The sequence below is a fragment of the Phacochoerus africanus genome, chromosome 5 (assembly GCF_016906955.1).
Source record: "Phacochoerus africanus isolate WHEZ1 chromosome 5, ROS_Pafr_v1, whole genome shotgun sequence".
NCBI lineage: Eukaryota > Metazoa > Chordata > Mammalia > Artiodactyla > Suidae > Phacochoerus > Phacochoerus africanus.
Window position 1 is genome coordinate 123449719 of NC_062548.1, and position 18697 is coordinate 123468415.

The 18697-nt window shown below is 39.4% G+C and overlaps 1 long non-coding RNA gene across 1 annotated transcript in view; it reads left to right on the forward strand.

Moving 5' to 3' along the window:
* Positions 1-15624, forward strand: part of LOC125128320 (uncharacterized) — a 159843-nt gene extending 144219 nt beyond the window's left edge. Inside the window, exon 4 of the long non-coding RNA XR_007135201.1 lies at positions 15523-15624. This is a non-coding gene — a long non-coding RNA (uncharacterized LOC125128320). The remainder of the gene's footprint in view (positions 1-15522) is intronic.
* Positions 15625-18697: the final 3073 nt, after the last annotated feature.

Below are 18697 nucleotides of genomic sequence, written 5' to 3' on the forward strand. Positions count from 1 at the left end.
TCTGAATGAATGAAATCAAGATTTTTAAAACTAGAGTGTAGTTTCCTTTTCTTCCTTTTGGTTATTAAAAAAAAAAAAACTAGCTGAAAAATATTTTTCTCTCTAGCCATGGTAAACAGTGCAGGCTGAAAATGATGCCAGATTTCCTTCATGCTCTAGCTGGACTGCCTTAATACACTGGGACCTCTTTTATTTCCGTAGCTACATGGTTTGTTCTATGCCCATTTGACCAGTTTTGCCCTAATCTTTACAATTCAGAGTTCCAAATGAAAAAATATACACTCAGCAAGCTACTTCTACTTGCACAAAATGTGCATTGGAAGATGATTTATTAAGTTCTGTGCACTGGACCCTCAGCATCTCTCACCACCCAGCCATGGTATAAGTGGGTATTCAGCAGCCTGAATGCCGGAAGGAAGGTGGCTACAGATAAAGGGCAGCCACAACCTCAGAAGATTGTCATTACTGATTGTACTACCAGGAAGAGGGTATTTCCCTTGCTGTGCTCAAAGATTAACATGTGTAGCAAATGACTGGTATAAATAGGCAACCAGGGGGGCTTTAAAAGATCAAGTCAGTGTTTGTCTAATGCTTTGAAGATAAAAGTGAATATAATGAGCAAATTCCTATTATTGGAAATGATCTAATAATTACTTTCATAATTACCCTCATCCAACCAAAAACCAACACTAGGTATAGTCAAGTACACTGAGTTTCATGAAGTATATACATGCTTCAGCTGCGGTAGGGCTTATTGTGAATGTCAGTGCAGATCAAATAACCATCAAGGGAAAAGCCACTCTGCTCACTCACCAGGTCTGACATTGACTACCTCTCTCACACCTTGCAATCAAGTAATACAGAACAGCAAATGCACCAGAGGTGGCTGGAGGGAGGCCAGGGCAGGGAGAGATCCATCCAGCTCCCAGTTTTTCTATTTCCACAGTGTCAAGCTCTAAGTGAGTGTCTCCAGTGAACCAGCTGATATCTTTGTATTGAACTGACAGGTTGTTTTGACATCATTAGACACAGCCAAACAAAGAATGAAAACAAATTGGTAGCCACGTCTCACAGTTCCTGATTGTAGGCACAAAGCAATCAAACACACCTGCAAGAAATCCCGAGCTGTAGGCTTGGATCCTGCCTTTGTTCGGGGTCTCCAGCAACCTTCCCCTCTTTCATGTTTTTCCAGCTAAAGTAACAATGGGATGTGTCCTAGTCCTGCCAGATTACAGGGTCAGACTAATCTCTTATGTCTACCCTCAGAAGCAGATGCTCAGCCATAGCTGGGATGCTCCACCACAGTCAGGTATGATAGAATGATAGGATTCCGAAGCATGGAACATGCTAGAAGTTAGAGACCAGGCCTATAGGTAGGAAGAGATGATCAAATAATCAGGAGGGGCTTGATGCTCTGCATTCAACCTAGTTTCCACATCCCAGAGCTTGAAAACCTTGTCATTTAAAGAGAGTGGCAGACAAAGAGATACTACCTCAGATAGTGGCTAGTAAATTTTGGAAACTTGATGTTACAAAGATGAGTCCAAAAGAATTTTGAATTAATTCAGAGACAATATGTCCATTATATGTTAAGAGGAAAGCTGTTATGTTCAGGGATCTAGCCTTAATTCAGTTTCCCTCTAAATGGACCTCTTGAGGTCCCAATTAGAAAAAGAATCCAGGGCTGGAAGGATGCTGGTCCAGGTGGCAGGTGTCTCTTCTCTGATGTGGCAGGAAAATTTGGGGTTGGCATGCATCATCTCTGAATGCCGTACAACACCCTGCCTTTCTTTGCTTTCACCATTCCTGGGACACTCTTAACTACGTGGAGGCTCATAGGTATGTCTATTCCTTTCTTGCTTTCTATCTTTCCTTCTGTCTATTTCAATTAATTGTCGTTTAGGTCTGTCAATAATCTCTATAATTTTCTCTGTTTTATTTTATAATTTTTTCTCTTACCTCTATTATTGACCTCCCAACACAATCTCTCAATATATTACTTTTGTATTAGGCTTAAAAATCTGTTTCCTTGATTTTCAATCTTTACTATTTTTTGATGTATAAATGTTAAGACTTTAAATTTTCCTTTGAGAACTTCTTAGATGCCAGATGTCCAATAGAAACAGTCAAACAACCATGACCCCAACCATAACTACAATGAGTGGTATGTGTAGAAATGTATTTCTGTAATTCAATTCTAAATATTTAAAGTTCTAAATTGGTATTTTTCAGCATTATTGTGATTTAATTTTCCATACTGTTTTCTTTTCTCATTTTCCTCCTTTTCTACTTCTATGAGATATATATATTTTTTCATTTCTTCCTCTAGTACATTGTAAATTATACATTGTATGATATTCTTTTAGTGGTTACTCTAAATTTTTTTTTTTTTTTACCAGTCAACACAGTCCAAGTATACTTAATATCCTTGTCTTCTTTCTGAACATCTTTCTCATTATTGGTGTTTAGTAATTTAATATAAAAGCTTTAATTTTAAATAGTCCCCCGAATAGATTATTTTTAATTTTGGTATTTTTAACAATTAATGCTGATTTAAATTGAGCAGAACTTTTTGTCCTTTCTTCTCCATTGATTTTTAGACCAGCTCTTTTAACTAGATCACATCAAATAACGTTGCAAGTTTGATTTCTAGAGTGTGCAGAATTTCACACTTGTGCTTGATATTCCTTTTCAAACCACTTTTATCTCACAGAATGCAGTGAGGCACTTAGCTTACAAGACAATGTGTGTTCGTCTTACATCTGCTCAATCAGTGTCAAACCTCAAAAATCCCAAGTAACTCAGAAAAAGTTCATCAGAATTATATTCCACTTAGGAAGGAGGTATTATTGCATTGCTTCCTCAAGTCCCCATGTCCCCTTCTTTTGCTCCAGGTGTGTTATCGTATGTCTGCCAGTAGAAGCTTCAAGATGTAACAGAATTAAGAATGTATTGGGGAAATAACTATTAATAATAATAATAAAAGAGAATAAAAAAGAATGATATGCAAGTACTATACCCTCTGAGTAAACATGCTGCTTATAAATTCTTTGAAGCTTTTATCCCCTGTTGACTCTTGTGCAGACCTTGTGGTTTTCACTTTTCAGGATCAGATTTGATGTGTGGTACAAGCTGGCAATAAATTTGAGGATTTTAGTATTTTTTACATTCAAACCTGACACGTCCGCCATTAAAAAATACTTGGGGGTATTAGGCATTTATATTTTCCTTAATATTAGTCAGTTCTTTTGAAATACTATGCTTTAGATATATTGTACCTCTGATTAGGGGAAAAGAGAAACATTTTGAAGTTTGATTTTTCCAAGAAAGGGTCTTAGTTGACACTGCAATGTTTGCATAATTTAGAAGTCGTGGCCTTGTGATTCAATACATCTCCAAATCTAAGTACATATGTTAATGTATAGGACTATGTGTTTAATGCTAGCTCTGCACACATACGTTAACACCAAAAACACTTGACTGTAAAATGTTCTAGAAATATTAATTATGACTGAGCATACATGGTCTCGTGGCAATATTTCTCTTGGACATCAGGCGAAATATCTGATTTTAAACTTTCAACTTTTCATTCAAGTTGCCCTTTTTATAATTGATAAAGTTATAGAATGGATACTGTGCTCTTTAAAACATGACCCATTGATAGTGCATTTAATAGAGATGACACGGTAAACACTGGGCTCTTTTAATAACCTTGGCTCATCTTTGTCCCTCCTTCTTCATCCCTTTGTATCTGATATTAGAGCAATATGCATACTCCTTTGGATCATGAGCTTCCTGAAGACAAGGATGGATTTTATTCCTTTCTGTATTTTTTATAGATTCTTACAGCGTTTTCTAAGCAATGGCGGTGCCATTGATGCTGGTTAAATGAATGAATGAACGGACACTGTTGTCCTTTGAGGCCCTGTTACTTTGTCTTAGGATCTAGGGATGATGGAAGGTGTACTTATGGGACAGTTACTACAAGTGACTCCCAGAATCCCAAGTGACTCAGAGGAGACCTCTGAAGGACCCTGCCTTCCCATTTTCTCCATCTTTGCCAGGATTAGTCAAGTAAATCCTGTTGAGTGAATTTACAAACAGAATATAAATATCACATGCCATTTCCCACCCCATTACATTGAATAAATCTGTGGATAAAAAAATTGAATAAATCTTAACAATTTCTCAGATTCTGCGTATTTATTCACCACTGTATTTTATATCAGCCACACTCTTTTTCTTGGCCATGTGTCTACATTTCTATGTGCTTACTGTCTGAACACACTCCTTCTTAATATTTAAAGAAAGGCCTAGATAGCTATATGTGCAGATACAGTATTAATGGGAGAAAGTAGGAGCCATTTACAGCTGGCATTTATCCAGGAGACAGACACAGTCATGCCCATGGCAAGAGGAAATGCAGTCTTTCTGCTTAAATTCTGAATGTGTAATGAAAAGGGGATTGAGAAATATGGCATTGCCAAGAACAGAGAATCAGATAAGGTGGCGGGACCATTCTCAAACTTGCCTCTGCCACACACCTTGTAAACTGATAGTCGCGGTAGAATTTCAACCAGCAACTGGAAAAGAATTAGATCTTACAGCAAAGTGAGGCAGGCTGACAGCTCCCACAAACAGAACATAGGTCTTCTCTGTAAACTGGGTAGGAAGTTGCTGTCTGCCTCCTACCCCTATATCTTGTCTTGAGCACAGAGTCTCTCCTAGTATGTCAGAAATTGACCCAGACTGCACAGAAAATAATAGTGATGAAATTAACAAATAGGCCACACTTACTGAATGCTTCCCAGGTGCTGGCAGCTGTGCTCAGTGCTTTTTAAATGTGGTCTTTTTTCAGCTTCTGAAAAAGCCCATTAAAATTATTTTGCCCTCACAGATAATAAAGCTAAAGTTCAGACACGTTAAGCAATTTTCCTAACATCTCATAGCTAGCAAGGGCCAGAGCCAGGGCTGTGACTCAGGCTTAGTTGTATCTGACCACAGTGCCTGCTTTTCACCATTCTTCTTTCCCCCTCCCACTCCCAGCTCTGACCCAGGCCACTCTCCCAGGATCCCAGGACACCCTGCCCAGAAGGTTAGCAGAGCTCATGCAAGAGAATATACTTCTTCCTTGCTTAGCTGTCTGTCACTCCACTGGACTGTGAACTCTGAGGAGGCAGGGGTCTGTTCATCTCGGTGGTCCAGTGCCTAGTATGGTATCTGGTACAGAGTGAGAGTATAGGAAATGTTTGATGAACAATGAATAAGAAAATGAATCAAACATTCAGCAAGGAGCTGCTTAATTGTTGCTTTCCTGGTAATTTGTGTTTCTGTATGCAAAAATCTGTTATATAATAAGACTTGAATTTATTTTTAGATGTAAATGTTAATACAATTTAGGTGTAGATGTCGTGTTCTTAAATAGTCCAGAAATAAAAACATTAGCAGAAGAAAGTAAAAGGTTCTTTTTGGGAGCAGATGATGCAGAAGGAGTTTCCAAGTTCAAGGTTAGGGTCCATGAGAACAGGTATTCCTTCCATTATGGTCAAACTCAAAAAGTCTTGCTTTTCTCATGTCTCAGAGCCTAGAGTGAGCTGTTTCAGTGCAAACTAACAGCCACTTCTCAGGGTGTATGACTACTGCTCACTAACTAGGCTAGGGTGTTGATTCTAAATCTAGGTCTCATTCTTCCTTGGAGAAGACGAGACAACAGATCTCGTCTCAGGGTGTTTTCTTGGAAATACAGCTGTCACTCTGTAGAGGACTCTGCTGATGTGCTTTCCATAGGACGAAAGCTTTCCCTCTATGGAATCACCAGATGCAGTCTGAGTTTTCAAACACTGAACTCAAACAACTCCAGGCTGACTTTGTGAAACTCCAGCATGGACCACACACAAGAGAATCATGCACACCTGGACCTCCAGCCATACTGGGCAAGAGTTCTCACTAGCTCCTTAGAGAGGGGCCACTAGGGACTGAGGCCAGTATGGATAGTGTGTTTTTCACCCTCTGTCATCCATAAAGACCCAGGCTAAACCATCATGTTCTCATGCAAGAGCCCACACTGGCCCAATTACTCTCAACTGATCCTTGCACTAAGGAGCTAAAAGCTTTTCCAGGTATGGACTGGATCAAGTCTATCTGTTCATTGGGGGTAGGTGGGGGGCAGGTCACATAGGCAGCTCTTTTGGCAGGACTCTGCCTGAATGTCTTACATATTCCTCAAAGACTTGGGAATATAGAGAGGGTGTTTTTTTGGTTTGCTTGTTTGTTTTTCCAGATTGCCACGGGGTCCAGTATTTTAGGAGCATAGGGGGCTTATGTAGCAACAGTGGGGACAGTGCTGCAGAGAAAGGCATACAAAGATTATTCCCCAGCCAAGTTATTTATTTCTGTTGGAAGGCTATTACACACCTGAACTATTTGCTGGCTGATGTCTAAAATCTCCTAGTAAAAATCAGCATTCTGATCTCTTTTGAAAAAGAAAATTTCTTTATTGGGCATGAATATTACAGGAGAAATCTCTTCTACTATGGAATGCTATAAAAGTGCAAATTCTGGGTCAGTATTGGTCACTAACATGAACAGATTGGTTTTGGGGAAGGTAAGACATTTTTAGATGAGATCACTAAGAAAGTGTATGATATGAGTTCAGCCAGGGATGGAAACAAGGATTCCCCTCATTCTCCAGAGTTAGCAGTTGTGCATCTCCATCCGCCCCCTTCTCCTGCCCCCCTCCACACATGTGCATACACTCTGCTGTGCACACTCTGGCCCAGGCCTGGTGCAGACATTATTTCCCTGTGTCCAGCCTGGAGGTTTCCCACAGCTGGAGTGGAGAGCACCTGCATGGCTCTGCTTTGTGTCTGCTGCACTCACTCACAGGCAGGCCTGGTTACCATCTGCATAGGTAAGGCCTGGGCCTAGCATTAACCACCAGCCCAGCTCCTGCAGGCACAGAGCAAACCCGGACATAAAGCAGGCATCCTGCCATACCTGAGAGGCCTGCTTCGTGTCCCTGGTTCTTTCAGACAAAGACACTTATTTATGCTTCGCTCTCTCTTTCTTCATATTCACATCTTCTCTTTGTTTTCAGTAGCTGAGTCATTCTGGAAACTAAAGGCATGAGCTGAGGATGACTTAAAGCTCAGTGGCTCTGTCACTGACTTCATTCATTCACTCATTCGTTCATTCTTTCATTCAGGAAACTGCTGTGTGCCAGGCTCAGTAAAGATAAACCTGCATAGAACTTCATCACTGTACTCGAGGACCTGAGTCTGGCGAGGGAGACGAATTTGTCAAGTCACAATTGCAGCCCAATATGACAAGAACTCTTAGATGAATTATTTTGTATGCATAAAAGATAAAGCTAAAAAACTGTTTCTGGCAGAGTTTGGGAAGGTTTTATAGAGGACATCATATCTGAGTTGGGTATTGGAGAATGCATAGGAGTTTGCTGGCTGGAGAAGTGGAAGGAGGTATAAAGTCACAAGTAAGACATCACTATTTTTAAAAATAAATGACAGACTTGGTAATCAAAAGCAAGAGTGAATCATTCCGCAGTGGAATTCTAGTAGAAATCATGGCGTTTCCTGGTTAAGAATTCAGTGTTACCACTGCTATGGCTCAGGTTTAATCAGTCCCTGTCCTGGGAACTTCTGCATGCCATGGGTGCAGCCAAAAAAAAAAAAAAAAAAGAGAGAAATCTGTAATGAAAATATCTCAGGAAAATTCCAGAACATTTGGAAATTAAATAACAGATTTATAAATATATTATGAATCAAAGAGGCAATACAAAGAGAAAAGGAAGTATTTGGAACTGAATCAAAATGTGTATAAAACATTAAAGTTTGTGGGAGGCTGTGTAAGCAGCAATTAGGGGAAGATTTACGGCAGTAAGAGACGATATCAAAGAGAAGAAAGTTTTCAAATGATCTCAGTTTCTACTTTAAGACACTAGAAAAAAAGAAGAAATTAAACCCGAAAAGTAGAACAAGAGAAATACTAAAGCATAAGTCAATAAGATGAATGCCAGAAAAACAATAAAGAAAATCAGTAAGACCAAAATTTGATTCTTTGAGATTAATTAAATCAATAAACCTTTAGTCACACTGATAAGGTAGAAAAAGGAGAAGACAAATGATGAATATAAAGAGTGAAAAAGGTGCCATCAACTATAGATTCTACAGATATTAAAAATAATTAAGGAATAATAGGAAAAGGTCTAATGTCAATAAATTCAACAACTTCAATAGAATGAACAAATTCTTTTTTTTCTTTTTGTCTTTTTGCCTTTTCTAGGACCACTTACCGTGGCATATGGAGGTTCCCAGGCTAGGGGTCGTATCGGAGCTGTAGCCGCTAGCCTATGCCACAGCCGCAGCAATGCCAGATCTGAACTGCATCTGCAACCTACACCACAGCTCACGGCAACGCCAGATCCTTAACCCACTGAGCAAGGCCAGGGATCAAACCCGCAATCTCATGATTCTTGGTCGGATTCATTAACGACCGCGCCACTACGGGAACTCCCATGAACAAATTCTTATAAAGACACAAACTACTAAAGCTCACTGGAGGAGGATACCTAAATAGCCCTATATCTCTTTTAAGAAATTGAAATTATAGTTTAAAAATCTTCCCTCAGAGCAAACTCTAGCTCAAGTTGGTTTCACTTGTGAATTCTCCCAAACTTTTAAAAAAGAAATACTACCAATTCTGCATATACTCTTCTAAAAAATTGAAAATGTTGGAATTCTACCTAACTCATTCTATGAGCCAGCAGCATTACCTTGATATCACAGCTAAACAGACACATTACAAGAAAATAAGCTATAAACATGTATAAGAATTTAAAGAATTTAAAACAAAAATATAGTCGATTGAATATATCATGACTAAATTAATTTATCCAAGAAATGTAGGGTTAGCTTAACAATAAAAAAACAATCAGTATAATTTATCTTATTAGCAAACTAAAAACGAAAAAAAATTGATGATCTCATAAAAACAGAAAAAGCATTTGAAAATGAAACTCAACATCCATTCCTGATAAAAATTATCTTAATAAAGTAGGAACAGAAAGGAATTTCTTCAGTGTGATAAAAAGCATTAATGAGATAACCTACAGCTAATAACATCATACTTACTGGTGAAAGATTGAATGCTTTCTCTTTAAAATAAGGAAGAAAGGAGTTCCCATTAGGCTCAGTGGGTTAAGAACCCAACATAATGTCCATGAAGATCCCTGGCCTCGCTTAGTGGATTAAGGATCCAGCATTGCTGCAAGCTGTGGTGTAGGTAGCAGATGTGGCTCAGATCTGGCATTGCTGTGGCTGTACCATAGGCCTGCAGCTGCAGCTCTGATTCGACTACTAGCCTGGGAACTTCCATGTGCCATAGGTGCAGCCATAAAAAGAAAAAAAAACTAAGTAAAATCTGGAAGAAGATAAGGATGACTGCTCTAGTCAGTTCCACTAAACTCTATACTAGAGATTCTAGCCAATGCATTAAAGCATGCATGCATAAATAAATGTTTATATATGTGTATGTATATAATAGAGATTAGAAAGGAAAAGGAAATTCTGTTATTATTCTCAGATGACATGATTATCTATGAGAAAATTTGATGTAATCTACAAAAAAAGCTAGTAGAACTGAGTATATTAAGTTTGCAGGAGAAAAGATCAATATACAAAAGTCAATTGTGTTTCTACATACTTGCAGCAATGATCATAAATTTAAAAAACTATATGAGCATAAAAATATGAAATGCATAGGGATAAGCCCAACAAAAATATGCAAGATCTGTATACACTGAAAACTAGAAAATTCTGCTGAGAGAAATTGAAAGACTTCAATAAATAGAAATACCTGCTCATTGGTCAGGAAACTCAATATTGTTAAGATATCAACTACTTGTGATTGATCTACTGATTTAATACACTCAATCAAAATATCAGGTGTTTTTGTAGAAATTGGCAAGTGGATTCTAAACTTTGTATGCTAATGCAAAGGACTTCAAATAGCCAAAACAGGTTTTGCAAAAGAACAAAGTTTGAGGGAGAAACCATTTTTTTTTCGTAGAAAAAAATATGGAGATATTTGTTAATACCAGAACATAGGGAGTCTTGAATGATATTTTAATCATTTAAAAATGGTAAATCCACAAAAAAACTTGCAACCAAATGTTTATAGCAGCTTCATTTGTAATTATCAAACCAATGGAAGCAGCTAAAGGCAAATCTCCTTTCATAGATGAATGGATGAACAAACTGAAGTACATTCCAGACAAGATAAATACTATTTATTTATTTCTATTATTATTATTATTATTTTTGCTTTCGAGGGCCACACCTGCAGCATATGGAAGTTTCAAGGCTAGAGGTTCAATCTGAAGTATAGCTGCTGGCCTACACCACAGCTCATGGAAGTGCTGGAGCCCTGGCCCACTGAGTGAGGTCAGGGATTGAACCCGCATCCTTGTGGATATTAGTTGGATTTGTTTCCCTGCACCACAATGGGAACTCCAAGAAATATTATTTAATGATAAAAAGAAATGAGCTATCAAGCCAATAATACATGGAGGAACCTGAAATTCGTACTATTAAGTGAATGAAGCCAGTGTGGAAAGACTATATATTGTATGAATCCAACCATTTGACATTGAGAGACAGTGAAAAGATCAGGGGTTGCCAACTGTTTGGGGAGGAATGAGAGGTTGGAATTAATAGGTGGTGAACAAATGATTTGAAGGTAATGAATCTGTTCTCTATGATACTGTGTGGTGGATCCATGACATTATGCACTGGCCAAAACCCATAGGACTATAAAATAGAAAGAGTGAGCCCTAATGTAGACTGTATAATAATCAATAGTGGCTCATAATTGTAACAGATGTGCCATACCAATGCAAGAAGTTAATGGAAGTAAATGAGAGGTGGGTGGAGAGAATATATGGGAACTCTTTGTACTTTCTACTCAGTTTTCTCTGTAACTTAAAACCTCTCTGAAAAATAAAATCTATTTAAAAAGATAGGGATTCATCGTTTTCAGCAGTGGAATTATTTTAATCAGAGCTGTGCTAAGTTCAGGTTTTGCCAGAGGCTAGAAGAGAGACCAAAAGCCAGCAGCAGCACATCAATTAGGTTATTGCAATCAAGATTTGAGTAGGGTGGTGGCAGCCAGCATGGAGAGGAAGAATAATGTGAGTTCTCTGAAGGAAGAATGAAGAGAGCTCACTGATGATTTTGCTGTGACCATGGAGAGAGGAGTCAGCATCTGTTGTATTAAAGAGAATAATGATTAGATCTGAGAGCCTTCTGATTTAGTCTTGGTTCTTATATGAGCTCTGGCAAATGACTTGGTATTTCTGGACCTTGATTACTGCAGAAATGCCCAGGAAGCACTATGGTGATGTATAGGCTTAAGATCAGTCTAGAAGTGTCCTGTCCATTCAACAGTTGTGGCTGTTACACACTAGAAGTTGGGTTAGCCCAATCTGAGATGTGCTGTATGTGCAAAATTTAATACAAAAAGACTTTGGGAAAAAAGGAATGTAAAATAGTATTCACATACCGATTGTGTATTTGAATTTGCACCTGTTTCATTTTACATTTTTTTAGTGTGACAACTAGAAAATTTAAAATTCCATATGTGGGAGTTCCCGTCATGGTGCAGTGGTTAACGAATCTGACTAGGAACCATGAGGTTGCAGGTTCGATCCCTGGCCTTGCTCAGTGGGTTAAGGATCTGGCGTTGCTGTGAGCTGTGGTGTAGGTTGCAGATGTGGCTCGGATCCCGCGTTGCTGTGGCTCTGGCGTAGGCCAGTGGCTACAGGTCCGATTCGACCCCTAGTCTGGGAACCTCCATATGCCATGGGAGCAGCCCAAGAAATGGCAAAAAGACAAATAAATAAATAAATAAAATTCCATGTGTGGCTCATGGGTGTGGCTCACATTTTATATCTTTTGGGCAGTGCTCGTCTTGAGCTTCACCAGATGGTTTGTGTTCAGAACCATATAAACTTGACCTAGAGAATAGTCCCTGCCCACACAGAGCCATGCCCCACTCCAGGAGTCATGTGGGGTTGAGCAAGGTAGAGGAGTCCGGCAAGAGTCCCAGGGTGACCTCAACACAACCTGGGTCTTTCAAGGAGTCATTTTACAAACCAGTTGGAGGTGGAACCTGGGGAGATCCAACCAAGCAAAAACTCAACTTGAAGTTCATCAGAATATCCAAATGAAAAGGCTAGTGCTCCTTCCCCAAGAGCAGAGAGATCCCTCATAGCATCTCTTTTCCTCTGCTTTCAAGCAATGATTTGAATTTAAATCTGGGCCCTACCCTGGGGGTAGCATCTCCCAACCTTGTCCTGCCCTGAGACTTGGCAGCAGAAAGACTGTAACAGGCAATCACCATGTCCTCTTGATGAAAGGCTGATGCCAGTGTGGAGAGGAGACCCTCCTGCTCCTGGAGAATTGAGCCTGAGCCTGAGCTTGTTCCTACTGCTCCTCAGATCTGAACTTGTCCCTGCTGTTCCTCAGATCTTTACCAAGCACCTCCACTTTCCAGGCACCTCCAAGCAATATCCAAGATAGGGGGTAGCTCTGCTTTGCTACAAGGACAGCTCTCTGGGCCTACTTCTTGCCCAAACCAGTTCCAAGGTGGCCTTTGGTATGTTGTCATATTCACTCCTGGCCTTCAGATAAAGACCCACATACTATCTGCATCCTCCCGTCTACAGCCACCAGGACCCAGAAATGCAGTCATCTGGCTGGTGCCACATGTCCCTGCTCGGTTCACAAACAGTCCCACCCCTCCTCCTCCAGCATCATCAGTGAAACCTAATAACCTCAGTCTGGCATTTCATCTCTCATGTAATGACTCAAACCCGATGCATATCTTTTTCTCAGCAGAGCACGGTTTCTTCCTTCCCATAAACACATTCTTCTACATATAGAAGTGGGCGTGTGGTGTGCTGGTAGTCATGGAGAAGGTGTGGCTGCAGAGGCCTAAGTGATCCAAGGCACAAGAGACATGTCTTTGATGTTTCCTGTTATATTCTAAACATTCACGTAGAATTTACTTTCTCTTACACACACACACACACACACACACACACACACACACACACGTCTTAAATGGCCTTTTAGTAAAACTGCTGGCCCAGGAAGATGTTTCATTATTTTACCATATGGATTGGTATACTCCTGGCAGCCCACCAAGTATTCCCAAGGGTAAATATTCCTCAGTTTAAGAAAAAAAAAATATGCAACAGAAACCTTCTACTTCAGTTGGGAAATATTTCTCAACTTGCCCTGGCCTCTAGGAACTACTTAGCCTTTCAGAAGGTCCTATATATCTGAATTCCTTGGACTTATTCCAGTTGTATTCAGATTTCACTGCTTCCTTGTACCATCTCTGACCACGCAGGCAGGACATAGGGTCTCACTGCACAGATTTGCTGCTGCAATTCCTGCCTGCATCTCCTGTTTTGTCCTGAGCTGCTGTAGTATAATCTGTGCCACTCTCTTCTATCTCCCCCGCTACACTATGAGGTTTGAGAGAGCAGGATTCACGTCCATCTTGTTAATGGATTTTCCCAGAACTTAGCACGGGGCCTGTCATATAATTAGTGCTCAGTGTGGATTTGGTAAATCGATGAATGTTAAATGAAAAACATATGGTGCATCTTATCTTAAGAGACTATGAGTATTTTGAGGACAGTGTTTGCTTCCCATGCCTTGAGTTTCTTTCATGCCCATGACTCATCCTTATGTCTGTGGAAGGTTGGATGGGTGTGTGGGGATGATGGATGGAGAGTTTGGATATTTGATAGAGTTACCAACCAGCTCAACCCATTTTCTTTACAAATACATTATTAGAATGAGCCATGCTATATTTTATATTTTATATTAGGACATGTTTTGAAGTAGCTTGTGCCACAAAATGCTATTAGACTTGGATGTAGGACCAGGTTGTCGAAGGCCATCGGGAAGCAGAGGAATCTCTGGAGGTCTCTCTGAGAAGGGATCATGAATGTCAAAGGGACAACCAGATGGTAATTACCTATAAGAAGAGACAAGTGCTCCTCTCATTAGATCTTCAATGAATGTCCCATGTCTGCCTTGCCTCCATGATTTTGATGCCTTTGATGGAGAGTACATCACATGCCGCCGTTATCCCCAGGCTTTGTAATAAGAAAGGATATAACCTTGGAGTAGAAATGGAATATCTGTGCCTTTGAATTTAGTGCACACAGTTGAGAACTGAGAGATGTTAGAGAGACTGGAGCAGCATGAGCCACACATACCCTCCCCCCTGGGAGAAAGAATGTAATGGCAGGAGTGAGTGAGGATGAGTTTTACAAGCCAGATCTAATTAGGAGCCTGACATTTATACTTACTGTCCTTTAAAGCTCTTTGCAGATTTTTGGTTCCAGAGTTTCTGCCTCTTATTCAGATATTTCCAGAAACAGTGGGAAAAGTGACTGGGGAGGAGGAGAAAGGGCACCTAGAGTATCAGTCTGTTTGAGCTGCTCTAACAAAATACCATAAACCAGGTGGCTCATACACAACAGAAATTTATTCCTCATAGTTCTGGAGGCAGGCTAGTCCAAGACCATGGTGCCAACAGATTTAGTGTCTGGTGAGATGCCACTTCTTAGATGGTAGTCTGTTCACTGTGTCCTCACATGGTGAAAAGGGCAAAGATGCTTTCTCAGGTCTCTTTTATAAGGGCACTAATTCCATGTGTGTGCTTTGTCTTCACAATCTAATCACATCCCAAACGCCACGCCTCCTAGTACTATCGCTTTGGGGGTTAGAATTTCAACGTGCATTTTTGGGAAACAGATATTCAGATCATAGCAGAGCACATGTTTGGTAACCTGACGCTCTTCTTGAATACATTTATAAGTGATGGTGGAAATGACAGCCCTCCAACATGTATTTATCCCTTTGGCTATATGAGAAAGGAATGGTTGACTGAATTCATGTTGTCAGTCCAGGAGAACACCTGCCCACACTCTATAGCAAGTGAGGAGCACACGAGGACCCAGGACTCTGGCTTCTTCCCATGACCTCCTGGCAGGTGGGCCAGGCACATTTAGACGCTGCCACCCCATCCTTCCTGCGCTCGTTTCATCTGGCATGACGATTCTTCCCTAATCTTTGTCTTTTACTACTGTAGAATGTCAGCTGACACCATTAAACAACCAAATGCCCTATAAACTTGGTGCTCCAAGTGTGGTCTGAGGACCAGCGGCCTGGTGTCACCTGGGAATCTCAGGCTTCACCCAGAACTCACAAGTCAGAATTTGAATTTAACAAGATGCCCCGGGGATTTATGTGCACTTTGCGGTTTGGAAGCATTGCCCTCCAACACCCTTCCCCGGGTTGCTTCTTTATAAGTGATGCTCTAGTCTCCTAAATTCAGCTTCTTCTTTCTCAGATTACATCCTTACATGTGGTCATCAAACTGTTTCTTTCTTTCTTTCTTTTTTTTTTTTTTTTTCCATTTTAGAGGTGGCTTTTCCAGGCCTGCTGCTGACAGATGCTGCTTTACTACCTGGAGATGAGCCTTATGAGGCTGTGTGTATTCAAAGGGAGAAGAAAAAGGAAATAGCTTAAGGTCAGTTTAATTTCTCTGTCCACTTAATTCCATGTAGGGTACATGTGGCTTGTTTTTATTTTCTTAAAGATATATGTTCCTGATTTCTTGAAGCTATATGTTGCTAAAGAATGGTTTGCATATCTTGAAGTTGAATGTGTTAGATAAAATTATATTTTTGATATTTGATGTTAAGAAAGCATCTTCCCAAACACCAACAATGCTAAAATTTGTGCTGTTAGCCCATTCGCAAAACACCTAATTGGCTTCTTGGTGAGTTCTTTTGTAATCAAAAAGGTTAGGAGTCTCTTCCACCTGTTCCTACCACAGGCCCCTGCCCAGCAAAGTGTAACATACAGCAGGCTGAGATGAGCTGGTCTGTACACTGGAAAAAAGGGGGATATGGGAAAAATGAACAACCTTATCAGGCCATTAAGGGGGTCTTGGTTGAAGATTTCAGTTTGTAATGTAACATTGTTATAATAGACAGATGGGGGTGAAGAGGAGCTTGATATGACCTTTTACAGTTTCCAAATGTTCATGAAAGGCAGTGTACCTTTAGTTGTAAAGACCTGTGGCTTTTTGAACCATCCGGTATGCTGGTGAGTTTCTTTAAAATTGTCTGTCTTATAATAAAAGCCTGCAGGCTTCAGACTGAGATGGATCTAGATTCAGGTGCCTGCTTCAGGGTCTACTGGGCCTGTGACCTTGGACAACTCAGTTTTATCATCTGTAAAATGTGGGACTTCATAACTGATATGGAGAGTTTTTGTGAACTTTAGTGAAAATGGATGCAAAATATCTGGCACATAGTTGGGACTCAATAGCTTGTGGCTTTTATTATCTAGTTTCTAGGGTAATGCATAGCAGTGTAAAGATGTAAGAAATATTTGCTGAATTTGCTTTCCCCCTCAACTCATCTTCTTATGTTGAGGGATAGATGTAATAATCTGGGGAAAACATCTTCACTTGATAACTTGACCTAGGAATTAACTTATATAAGCAGTCCCCAGTTTAAAAATTAATGATCTCAACCAACTCTGTCACTAAGACAGATTTTAGGGTGACATTTCAGGAATATAATGAGTCAAATTAGCATCCATGGACATCCTTGATATAGACACAGTGTTTCTCTTTGATGATTCCTGCTTCCAACCTAGAGCTCAGGTGGAGAAATATATTTCAGTTTCCATCTATGAATGTGGTCACTAGTAGCTCAGGTCAAATTTCTTGCTCATCGGGTTTGAGGAGAAGTACCCTTCACATGGGCATGGGGCAAGTCAGACATTCATATGCGTTGGACATTTGCATGTTAGGTGTTCATATTCCAGCTGAGTTGCTGGACAGCAAAAGAGCTAGGGGTGCAGCACTTGGAAGTTGGATGTGGCATACATGAGAGGACTTGGGATGAAGTAAAGGGGAAGAAATATACCATGTTATGCCCTTAACCATGAGTAATGACCTTGACTACACATAATATTATTTGCTTATATGTTTTATTAGGTAAACCTTCTTTAAACTTATTTAAATAATGTTAATAATTAAGGGACATAGACTGACTGGTGTACTTTAGTTTCCTTACATGATAAAGGGAATCTGTGAAGTTCAGGTTTTTGATAGTTGAGTGTGAGTGGGCTTTGGGCAGGGAAGAGGATCACACTAAAAATCCTTGACCTAGTTCCTATAGGTTGCACTAAAAATGAGGTTTGGAATTGAAAAAATATATTTCTAAATTGGCAGAATAATCCCCATTTATCTTACTCCACAATGACAGAATGGAAACATTATCCAAACTATTGATATTTATTCGCAAGAAACTGCTCATCATATTTTTGACTTTGACTTTTTCTTATTCAATCTTTTATAATGGACATTTTTTTTTTCTTCTTGGGTAGTTTTGCTCTTTGAAAAGATGTGGTATCATAAAATTTTTAAATGTATTTTTTATAGCTATTTTTGTGTGATCAAAAAGCAGTTTCTTCAAATTGAAGAAGCATTCACAAAAGTAAATCTCATTACTTTCCAACTTCATGCTCTAAGGATTTTAGTTAGGTTTTAGAGAAGCCATCTAGGAATTAAACTTCATTTGTTTTCTACCAATGTACCCATCATCCTATGTGGAAACTAGAATACTGACAAAAACATTGTATGTGATTCTCTCATTATGTCTCGTTTTCACTCCCATCCTTAACACTGTGTTCATTATACCGTTTTTTAAAAAAGCATATTAAACCATCATTAATTTTTTGGAACTTATACAAAGAGGTTAGGAAATCAGTCTTTATCTGTTAGGAACATGTGATTCTGTAAGAAATATAAAACAATGTAACGAAACGATGTAGTATAAAACAATACTCAGATGGGGCAGACAGGAAGAAATATTAATCCTTGTCTTGTTTTGTTTTTTGGCTGCGCCTATGGTGCATGGAAATTCCTGGGCCAGGGATCGAATCCACGCCACAGCAGAAACCCAGGCCCCTGCCATGACAAACACTGGATCATAAGAGAATACCGTTAAGTTTTATGAGAACTCTGCCATAGGAGAACTCCTTGGTTTTTATTTATATACTACAATTTAATGTTTGACAAGCACGAATCAAATTTTCTGACGCTCTAAAAGCAGTTCTACATTTTACACGGGGAACCTGCTGTCAAATAAGAACACTATATCATTGGTCATCTAGAGCTGGGGTAACTAGCCAGTGTTAATCAAAGATTGTAGTTAGTTAATAATGAGTTACATGTGTCGGTGAGTCTTCCATTTGTACTGCAGAAAAAGAAATAATGCCAGTTTTGAGAGACAGAACATGGTTCTTCCAACTTACCTTTGATTTTTGCCATCAAATGGTTCTAAAATGTCATCTCACTATGATCTTGATTTGCATTTCTCTCAGCCCTGGTGAAATCCAATGTTTTTCATAAATTAATTGGTCTTACATAATTCCTCTTTTATAAAATACCTATTTATGTCTTTTGTCTATTTGTCTTTTGAATTTTTTCTTTTTGATGTGTAGAAGTGTTATATTTTTATGTTTATGCTAATGTCAGTTCTGTGTGTTATATCTCCCAGCCTCAATCTTAACATTTC